The sequence below is a fragment of the Zingiber officinale genome, chromosome 7A, assembly GCF_018446385.1.
Source record: "Zingiber officinale cultivar Zhangliang chromosome 7A, Zo_v1.1, whole genome shotgun sequence".
Taxonomy (NCBI): domain Eukaryota; kingdom Viridiplantae; phylum Streptophyta; class Magnoliopsida; order Zingiberales; family Zingiberaceae; genus Zingiber; species Zingiber officinale.
The window spans coordinates 20,519,212-20,528,160 of NC_055998.1; the positions used below are offsets into that span (position 1 = coordinate 20,519,212).

At 36.1% G+C, this 8,949-nt stretch overlaps 1 long non-coding RNA gene across 1 annotated transcript; it reads right to left on the reverse strand.

The window, feature by feature from the left end:
- Window positions 1-1,447: 1,447 nt before the first annotated feature.
- LOC122001122 lies at window positions 1,448-4,244 on the reverse strand. The gene is made up of 4 exons (XR_006117280.1): window positions 3,438-4,244; window positions 3,124-3,326; window positions 2,592-2,655; window positions 1,448-1,478 (listed from the first exon to the last, which is right to left on the reverse strand). It is a non-coding gene; the product is annotated as an uncharacterized LOC122001122 (long non-coding RNA).
- Window positions 4,245-8,949: the final 4,705 nt, after the last annotated feature.

The following is an 8,949-nucleotide window of genomic DNA, read 5'->3' on the forward strand; positions in this document are numbered from 1 at the left end:
CTTACTGACATACTAGACATCAAGCTACAAAATCCGCGATGTCTTGTTCATGTCATTCAACCAATAGCAATGCTCTAAGTTCCTATACATCGGGTGTCACCCGGATGTATCACAAATCCATATCGAGGTGTTTTCCTACAAAAACTCCTCCCGGATAAGAAGTGATTCAGGATCACACCTAACCTCCCACAGATATAAAATATCTCGTAAGTGTTAAGCAACTAGCTCCACACTTTTCCACGTCAGTGGGGGTCGTCCATCCAAATGTACCCTCAAGGTCATCCTACCAGGTACATACAGTCTATGGTTAAAGTCTCCATAGAATAGGGTACATCGATCCTCTACAAACTAGTCAAGCCAGTAATGATATGCAGCTAACTCAGAAAATTCTCCGTCTGTACAAGTCCTGAACTCAAACGTAACTTTTTTGGTTATCTAACCAGCACACATAACCCGAGGATCAGAATCTCTATAACATAGAGTAAGTCGATCTTCTACAACCAAACTAATAAAAGTAAATCAACCCTACTAAGCAAGTCAACAAGGGTACATCAGTCCTCTACTAACCGAAGCAACAAGAGTAAACTGGTCCTCTACAACCCGAACCAACTAGGATAAATCAATCCTCTACTACCCAAGCCAATAAGAGTAAATCGGTTCTCTACGAATCAAGGCAATACGAGTAAATTGGTTCTCCACGAACCGAAACCATATGATATTTAGTAGATACTAACCACTACTAAACTAGTGATAACAGAAATTAATAACACTAGTGGTATGGTAAAAGAAGTCCTATGAGACTGTATTCCTTGATCTCTAGTATGGTCAATCGTGATCAGTGATTGACCCAACACATTTGATGTATGCTGCAAACAACTGGACAGGTACTAACAAAAGCATACAAGTACACAACATAACTAACATAACAACTATGCATGCACTAACAGAAATATAAGATAACAATATGCAAACATACCTCCTATAGCTTGGAGAATCCTGTCACTGCCTGGTCCCAAAACCCGAAAAGTCACATCAAGAAATCAAATCATGAAAAACCAAACGAAAATAGGCCTCATAAAACCTGAGGCTCTGATACCAATAAATTGTCACGCCCCCACGATGAGACCTTACCGAAAATTTTGGTAGCATCTCCCCTGTATGGGTGACAATCTGAGGCATACATACATACAATATACATCAGCCACATACGGCTGGAAAATATCTACACAACCACGCAGTTATATAAATATATGAATCACAAACAACGAGCACAAAATATAAAGTAACTAACTGCGAGCCGGCTCGGCTTGACACAATAATATCAAACCAAATATAAGAGAATACAAATACACAAACAAGTACAAAACCCAAAATACAAATAGCGTAAGAAATACCAAAATCGTAAGGTCGTCCTCGAATGTGACGTGGAACTGGCGGACAGGATCTCCAGGCGACTCCATAAATCCTTTACCTGCTACCTGGTGAAATTACCAATATACGGGGTGGTAAGTATAAATACTCAGCGGGTAATAGACTGATAGTGCATGAGTATCATAAAGAACTAGAGATGCAAAAAGGTATACAGTCTCGTATGGAAATAGCAGATACTACAGTGATATCATAATAAGTGTCCATACCTGAAACCATATCCTAGGCTAGTAAGGGAAGGTAGGTGTAGCAAAGTCCTGCTACAGTACTGCTCATAACTACATGGTATCATGTGAGGTATATACAGGTCAATAGTAAGTAAGCCAGTGTCTAAACACATATCACAGGTATAAATCTCAACCTATGTAAGCATAACAGCATAAATAAACAACAGCAGCATAATCTAGCAACAGCAGCATAAGAAACAACAGTATCAGCAGGTATAATAATAACAGCGTATGTACGGATGGTCACCCCGCCCATCTCTCTGCACCATGACCCCTGTATGGTCGAGAGGCCGGATCGATGACAACTGTACGACACTCTAGCCGCCACTACTCTCGAGTGACCGAGTGGACAGTTGCATAGTAGCTGAATAGCCACGTCTACGACGGGGTCCCTGCTGCCTGCGACTCCAGCCGCCACTACCCATGAGTGGCCGAGTGTGACACGACAGGACAAGCAACATGCTCCAGCTGCCACTACCCATGAGTGGCCGAACGTGCGGCCCTGGCCAACGACCCTCTCAACCACAAGGGAGACATGGTCGACGGCATGCATGCAATGACATGATGCGAATAATGCAACAGTCATCATATATATATAAATAGAAACAGGTATGCTACATGAAGCCAGCATGCTCAATAAGGTGTGTAAACAAACAGCAATCAAAGCATGTAAACATGGTATAAGATGTCTATATATCCAATACCTAATATCTAATGTCTGGCATCTGGTATCTGATACCTAGTAATATAGTATCTACTAAATATCATTGATAGCAACGAGAGACTGTATAGATACAGAAACGAGTAGCTCAAAGATTGAGTGGAAGTATCAAACGCAGGAAAAATAAGAGTAGAGTCAAGATAGATACAACAACTATCTGAACATAAAGCTCATGAACTAGGATCAAAATACTAAAGAGATAAAGCAAGAAATACCCGCCTCTGTCTGTCGATCGTGTCCCGAAATCCGACATCGAGATGCTCGTCCCGAAACAAAGTCCTGCGATCACATAGTCTATTTAGCTAATTACATAGGAAGTAAATAACCAAACAGAATCCCTATTCTAATTAGGATAACGCTAATCAAACATGATCCTTGAGTAATCCCCCAATCAACCTTAATTATACTACAACCTAATTAAGTTAGGTTTACACATAAATCACCAATTAATCCAATCATTTAAATCCTTGAGTTTCTCAACTTAACATGAATCCATTAATTCATTTACAATCCAGTCCTGGCATCAATCATCAATAAACAACCAATTCTATAATATGCTAATAATAATCATGCATCCACCTATATAAATCATTCACCAAATAACCATTATGAATCCAACATACATAGTTTATCCATGAGATCAATTGCTAACTAGCAATCTGACAACTAATATAACTCATGAATAAATTCCTAAATTTCAATTTCTAACACAGGATCAACACATTTCATTACCTAAAGATAACATACCTTAGCTTCCTCCAACAATTTCAGATCTGACCCAAGATCAATCTCAACTAATACAATCCCAGATCATATTACACACAGAAACATCTCCAGCAACCTAAACAGAACATATCAACGATAGGAAATCCAAAAGACAACCACTGATGAAAACTCACCCTGATAATGCAGGAAACGATCAAATGCCTAAACCTCAACAAAACATTGCTCTGTTGATACCAAAACCAGCAGTAAATCATCCACTTCAATTATCAACCCAAATCATATTCATAGAGCAATTAGGTCTATACAAAATCCTGGAAAACAGAAACAAAACTCACCTTAATCTATCACCTTCCCATACTCACCACAATCCAGCTTTGTAGCTGCTCGATGCAGGATCAGGGATGCCATGATGAACGGATCTACAACGAACAGCTCAATAGTACAAGAGCACAGGTAGCTAGCTTGAACACACTCAACGTCGGCTGCTTGTGTGGTCAAAGGCAACACCGGCGATCGACACATGGTGATGGCGACACGAGTAGGACAGTGGAGCTGGTAAGGGCTGTTACTGGCTCGGGTGCTCAGCACAATCGAAGGGCAACAACAACTGTGAGATGGCGCAACAGCGTTGGCGATACATCGGAGCTAGGGCACGGCGCGGATGGCAGAAGATTGGCTGAGAGGGTAGCAACGTCGGTGTAGCTTCGATTGAAGCGACTCCAGCGAAGAGCAGCGGTGAAGCTAGGGCATGGGATCCCCCCGGTTGAGGACCAGCTTATGCGAGACAACTCGACGGAGAAGAAGATGATGCAACAGCGTTATCGCGAGAAGCAGAAAGCGATGTCGATGGTCAACCAGCGGCGGTGGATCAATAGCTATGGATCGCAGGTGTGAAGAGGGAAAATTGACGCTAGGTGGCGCTGCGATGGCCGATGGCATCACTGAGGAAGCTCGGCGGTCAGCGTCGGGCGGATCGCGGTGCGGTGACAACGTCGGGATCAGAGGGTAGGCGATGCGGCACTGGTCATGATCGTATCTTGCTCCGGCGAGGAGCGGTGCTGCACAGTCGACGATCGATGTAGGGAGGTGGTGGTGCGATGGAGGTGCGAGGGAGAAAGGAAAGGCTCGGGAGAGAAGGGAAATCGAGCGGCGAAGGTGAGGAAATCGGAAATAAAAGAAAGGAAATTAGGGATTGCACAGTAAACTCTAATTATATACTTAGAGTTAATTAATTAAACTCTAAACTAGTTCCTCAATAACTCCCACTTAATTGGGTATTCTAAATAGGTTTTTCTCGAGCCCATAAGTGCATCCCTCCTAAATATGTCATACAAGCTCCAATTAAATCCCAGAAAATTCCTAAAAATTCCTGAAAAATCCAATAAGATTATTTATCAAATAACCTTATTATTTAATTATTATTTGGGCACCGTATTTTACAAAGGGTGACATTGTACTTAACTATATTGAGTTTAAGTCAAACCCAGCTGACATTTTTATAAAACCTTTACTTGAACTTGAGTTCAGTGCACTTAGAAGGCAATTAGGAATGTGTACAATAGAGTAGATTAAAATATTTTAAAATGTTTACTATTTCAAAAAGTTATTATATTGTTGTGTTTTAAAATTCTAGGAAAATTATTTTAAAAACTCCCAATTTTACTAGAATTTTTAAAAAATTAGAAATAGTCTAGGACTTTCCCTCTAAAAAGCATGTACACATAGGTTTTAACCAGAGTATCTCACAAGCATACTAGGATTACATTACTTGTATATGAAAAACACTTAGAATGGTGTGAGATTCATAGGATACTGCCTGGACTTCAGAATGCTTATGTCTGTGCATCAACATAAGTTTGGGCAATAAATACCAAGTTAAATTGATCAAGTTAAGTTATCTAGTTTTGTCAAACTAATTGGAATACTTACTTAACTTGACTAATCAAGTGAAAGTCACTACCTTATGGTAAACAACTAGTAGCTAAAGGTTAGACATTTTTTTAATACAAATATAGATGTTTTGAAGATTCTTTTTGAATTCTCATGCTTGGACTTTAGGGCTCTCAAATATTTTTAAGACATTAATCAAAGGGGAGTGAAAGAAGTTAAGTTAAATTTTTTTTTTGAAAAGTTAAAGTATCCTTTTTCAAAATTTCAAGGTCAAGATTTTCCTTTTATTCTTTAAAAAGTTTAAAGTATTTTTAAAAAGAAAGTCCGTTTTTGGATTTAATTATTTTTGAAAATAAACCTTAACTAAGTGTTTTATCAAAAATTGTTTAAAGCTAAGTACTTATTTTTTTTAAAAATTTGTTTAAGCTAAGTACTTAAAGTTTTTTTTATCAAAATATTTTTAAAAGTTAAGTACTTAAAGTTTTTTTAAAATCTTTTTTAAGTACTTAAAGTTTTTTTTTTAAAATCATTTTAGAGCTTAAATATTAGCTAAGTTTCTTTTTGAACAAGAAAGCTAAGACATTTTTCAAAGCTTAAGATTAACTAAGATTTTCAAAAATACAAAGACATTTTCAAAGCTTAAGATCAACTAATATTTTTAAATAAGTTAAGACATTTTCAAAGCTTCAATTTCGCTAAGTTTTTGGTAAAAGCTAAGTTCTTGATAAATTTTTGCAAACTAAGGTGTTTTGAGCTATAAATTTTTGAAAAACTAAGTTTAAAAAAAGAAACTATGTTTTTAGCCTTCTATAAACAAAGCAAAGTATATTTATAAGTATTTGTAAAACTAATTATACCTTTTCTCCCACTACAAGAAAAAAGCTAATAGACAACACTTTTAAAGCGTTGTCTTTGTGCCTGAAAAAGCGTTGTTAAAGGCAGTGTTGTTAAAAGTCTACTCAACGACAACGCTTTTAAAGCGTTATCGTTTGTAGCAAAGACAACGCTTTAAAAGCGTTGTGTATTTTTTGCAAAAACATCATCTTTGCAACGCTTTAAAAGTGTTGTTGTTTTTGGCAAAGACAACACTTGTGCAACGCTTTAAAAGCGTTGTCTTTTTTTTTTTTTAAAAAATCTATTTACAAAATCATTTTTTTATATTTACAAAACTATTAATTTTCTTTTACCATGTCTAGATTTGAATTTGACATATAAAATAACATTAATTAGCTCAGTTAATGATTTCAAACTCGTACCAAAACAATAAAATTCAATTACAAAGTATTAGTATTTACAGGAGAATTCAACTATACACAAAGACTAAATAGTTCTGTTTCAAAGTAGATAGTGACATTCGAATTTAAAATAAAAAAAGCACAAAATAGCTAGTCGGCCTCAAAGACAACGATCTGCATGCTTACTTCTACTAGATATACTGATCAAAAAGGATTGTCGGCTTGTGACTGGGACAAAACACCTACCACTATGTATTTGCCATAGAAAACAATACCATCAGTATTATACAAAAGAAATTTTCACTATTAAAGTTAAAAACAAGGGAAACATGTAAAAAACCTAAAAGTAGGGTAGTCTTTTGATGTCATCTTTGGTCAAGTAAAGCAACCTGAAATTTTACAAGTAACAGAACATTATTTTCATTTGTAGATGCTAGCAACATATGTGGGAAAATGCAAGAAAAAAATAACATACTTTTGATTACTTTCTTCTTCAGTGAACACACTCATGCTTTCTTGAATCTTGCTATAAAAACTAGAACATTTCAACACACTATGCATATTGTAGCATGTTAGGCATTAGCAGATAGAAGCTACATTTAGTATTGGAATGTGTGCAAGGGTGACACTGAAGCATGCCAAAAGTGTGCCTTTCAATCTGTAAAAGAAGTTCCAAGTTGTTAAAAACCAATTTAACAACCAAATACATATACTTCAGTTTAGTTGTTTACCTTTAGAGTCAATTTACAAAGACGTGATTCCACCCAACCTTTCTAGTTCCAAAGGTCCAAATCATTTTCAGCAGTCATATCAATCTCCAGATAATTTTTGTAGGCTTCAAAAAAGGGATAAGGCTCAAACAAACAATCCCGTCAGTTTTGCTAGAGTCCATTGCCTGACACATTGTCCACCATAAGACACTTTGAAGATAGATAAAACTTGTCAACAAGATTGGATCAAATAAAATAAAATGTATAGAATTTATGAGATCACACAAAAGTACAAACTGGGTAACTAAAAAGAAGATATACATGTTTGCTATTATACATATTTGTTTTAGGGTTCATGATTTCTAAAATTCAAGGGACTGTGGCAAAGTGGCACCTGAATATTTGGCACCAAGTGTAAAATTTGTTCAGTGTCTCTACACTGATTCAAACTGCGAACAGTCTGCTCATCAACATTTTGTAATATTGAGTCATGTGAGATATCTAGGTCCTGAAAGGTAATAGATATGAGAAATTATAAACAACTGAGAATATCGCAATGCTACAAAAGCACATTGAATCAGATTTAGTAATTCCAGAAAAAAGAGGATATGAAGACAAGCTTTCTCAACCACCAAAGGAAATGTTTGACACCATAAAACAGAATTTCTTCACACATTAAAAAAAGAGTAGTTTGAAGGAAAAAAAGATAACTTACTTCAGGAATGACCCAAAGTGATAGTTTAGCATATAGAAGATATATGGAAACTCCATTGAGCTTAAACTTCATTACAGGGACATAAGCATCTAGAATATGGTGCAGTTCTGTTACTTCTGCCACTAATTTTTGCATGATTAACGAGATTGTTTTCATGATTAGTGGTAAATGGCAAATTGGAGACAGAGTACTTATTCAAGATTCTCTATCATTTTCATTGACCGTTTTATAAGACATAGAGATTGCTACTCAAGCATTGCAGTAAAATATTAAGCTAACTCATGCGAAATAGTACCCTTGGAGTTAATTTGTTTCTGTTTAGCACATGGAAGTAAAATAAAGAATTCCAAAAGTCCACTTTGAAAAATTCATCTATAAATAAGTATTTTTTTAACTGAATTAAAAAAAAAATGATATCGATAGGACTTATGGACTAGTTCAGCAGGGGATTAGGATTTAGGTCCAATTGAAAAACTTGATGGGGTATGGCTCAGTCACTTGACAATGACTAGATTTATTACGCTTTGCCACCTAGCTAACAAAACTCTTTATATTGAATTTAAACTACTCATAAATAAAATAATTAATGGTCAATCAATGATCCAATTAATATTGATTTATTGAGTTAGTAGTCATCAGATTGGTGGTCGTACCTGGCATTGAGAAAATAACTGCTGAACAACACATTGCATCTTGAGAAACAAATTGTAAATTTGCAAGCAAGCAAGCAGTCGACCAAAAGAAGTTGTCACAAACAAACAAACAAAACAAAATTTCTGTCATCTTGAGAATGTGTCATATTAGATCACTACAAAGTCCATCTTAATTCGATAAACGATGAGTTGTATAAAATTGCAAGTCCAATGAATGTATCAAAAACTATAGCATTATTGAACTATATAAGTTTACCTAACAGCCTAATAAAATAATGCAACTTCCATAAACATCTCTTGGCTCTTGTTAATCCCATGGTCTAAGCAGATTTTCACATATAATCATACCCTTACAGGAATGATTCCTCTGCATCCACATCACAATTGAACACTCTTATATGGAGGATAAAAGAGAAGAGACGTGAATTTATGGATAGTGAATGCTTTAGTAGGTGTAATTGCTAAAGCAATTGCGGTTCATGAACTCATTTCATAATATCAAATAATTCATGCTGCATGGCACCATCATAATTCATGCTGCATGATCCATGTTTGATGATTAATATTTTGATGCTCTCAATTCAACTACATTAAGAAAGTCCATGAGTCAATTTGGAGTGCAAGTCTGCATACACATATAAGAC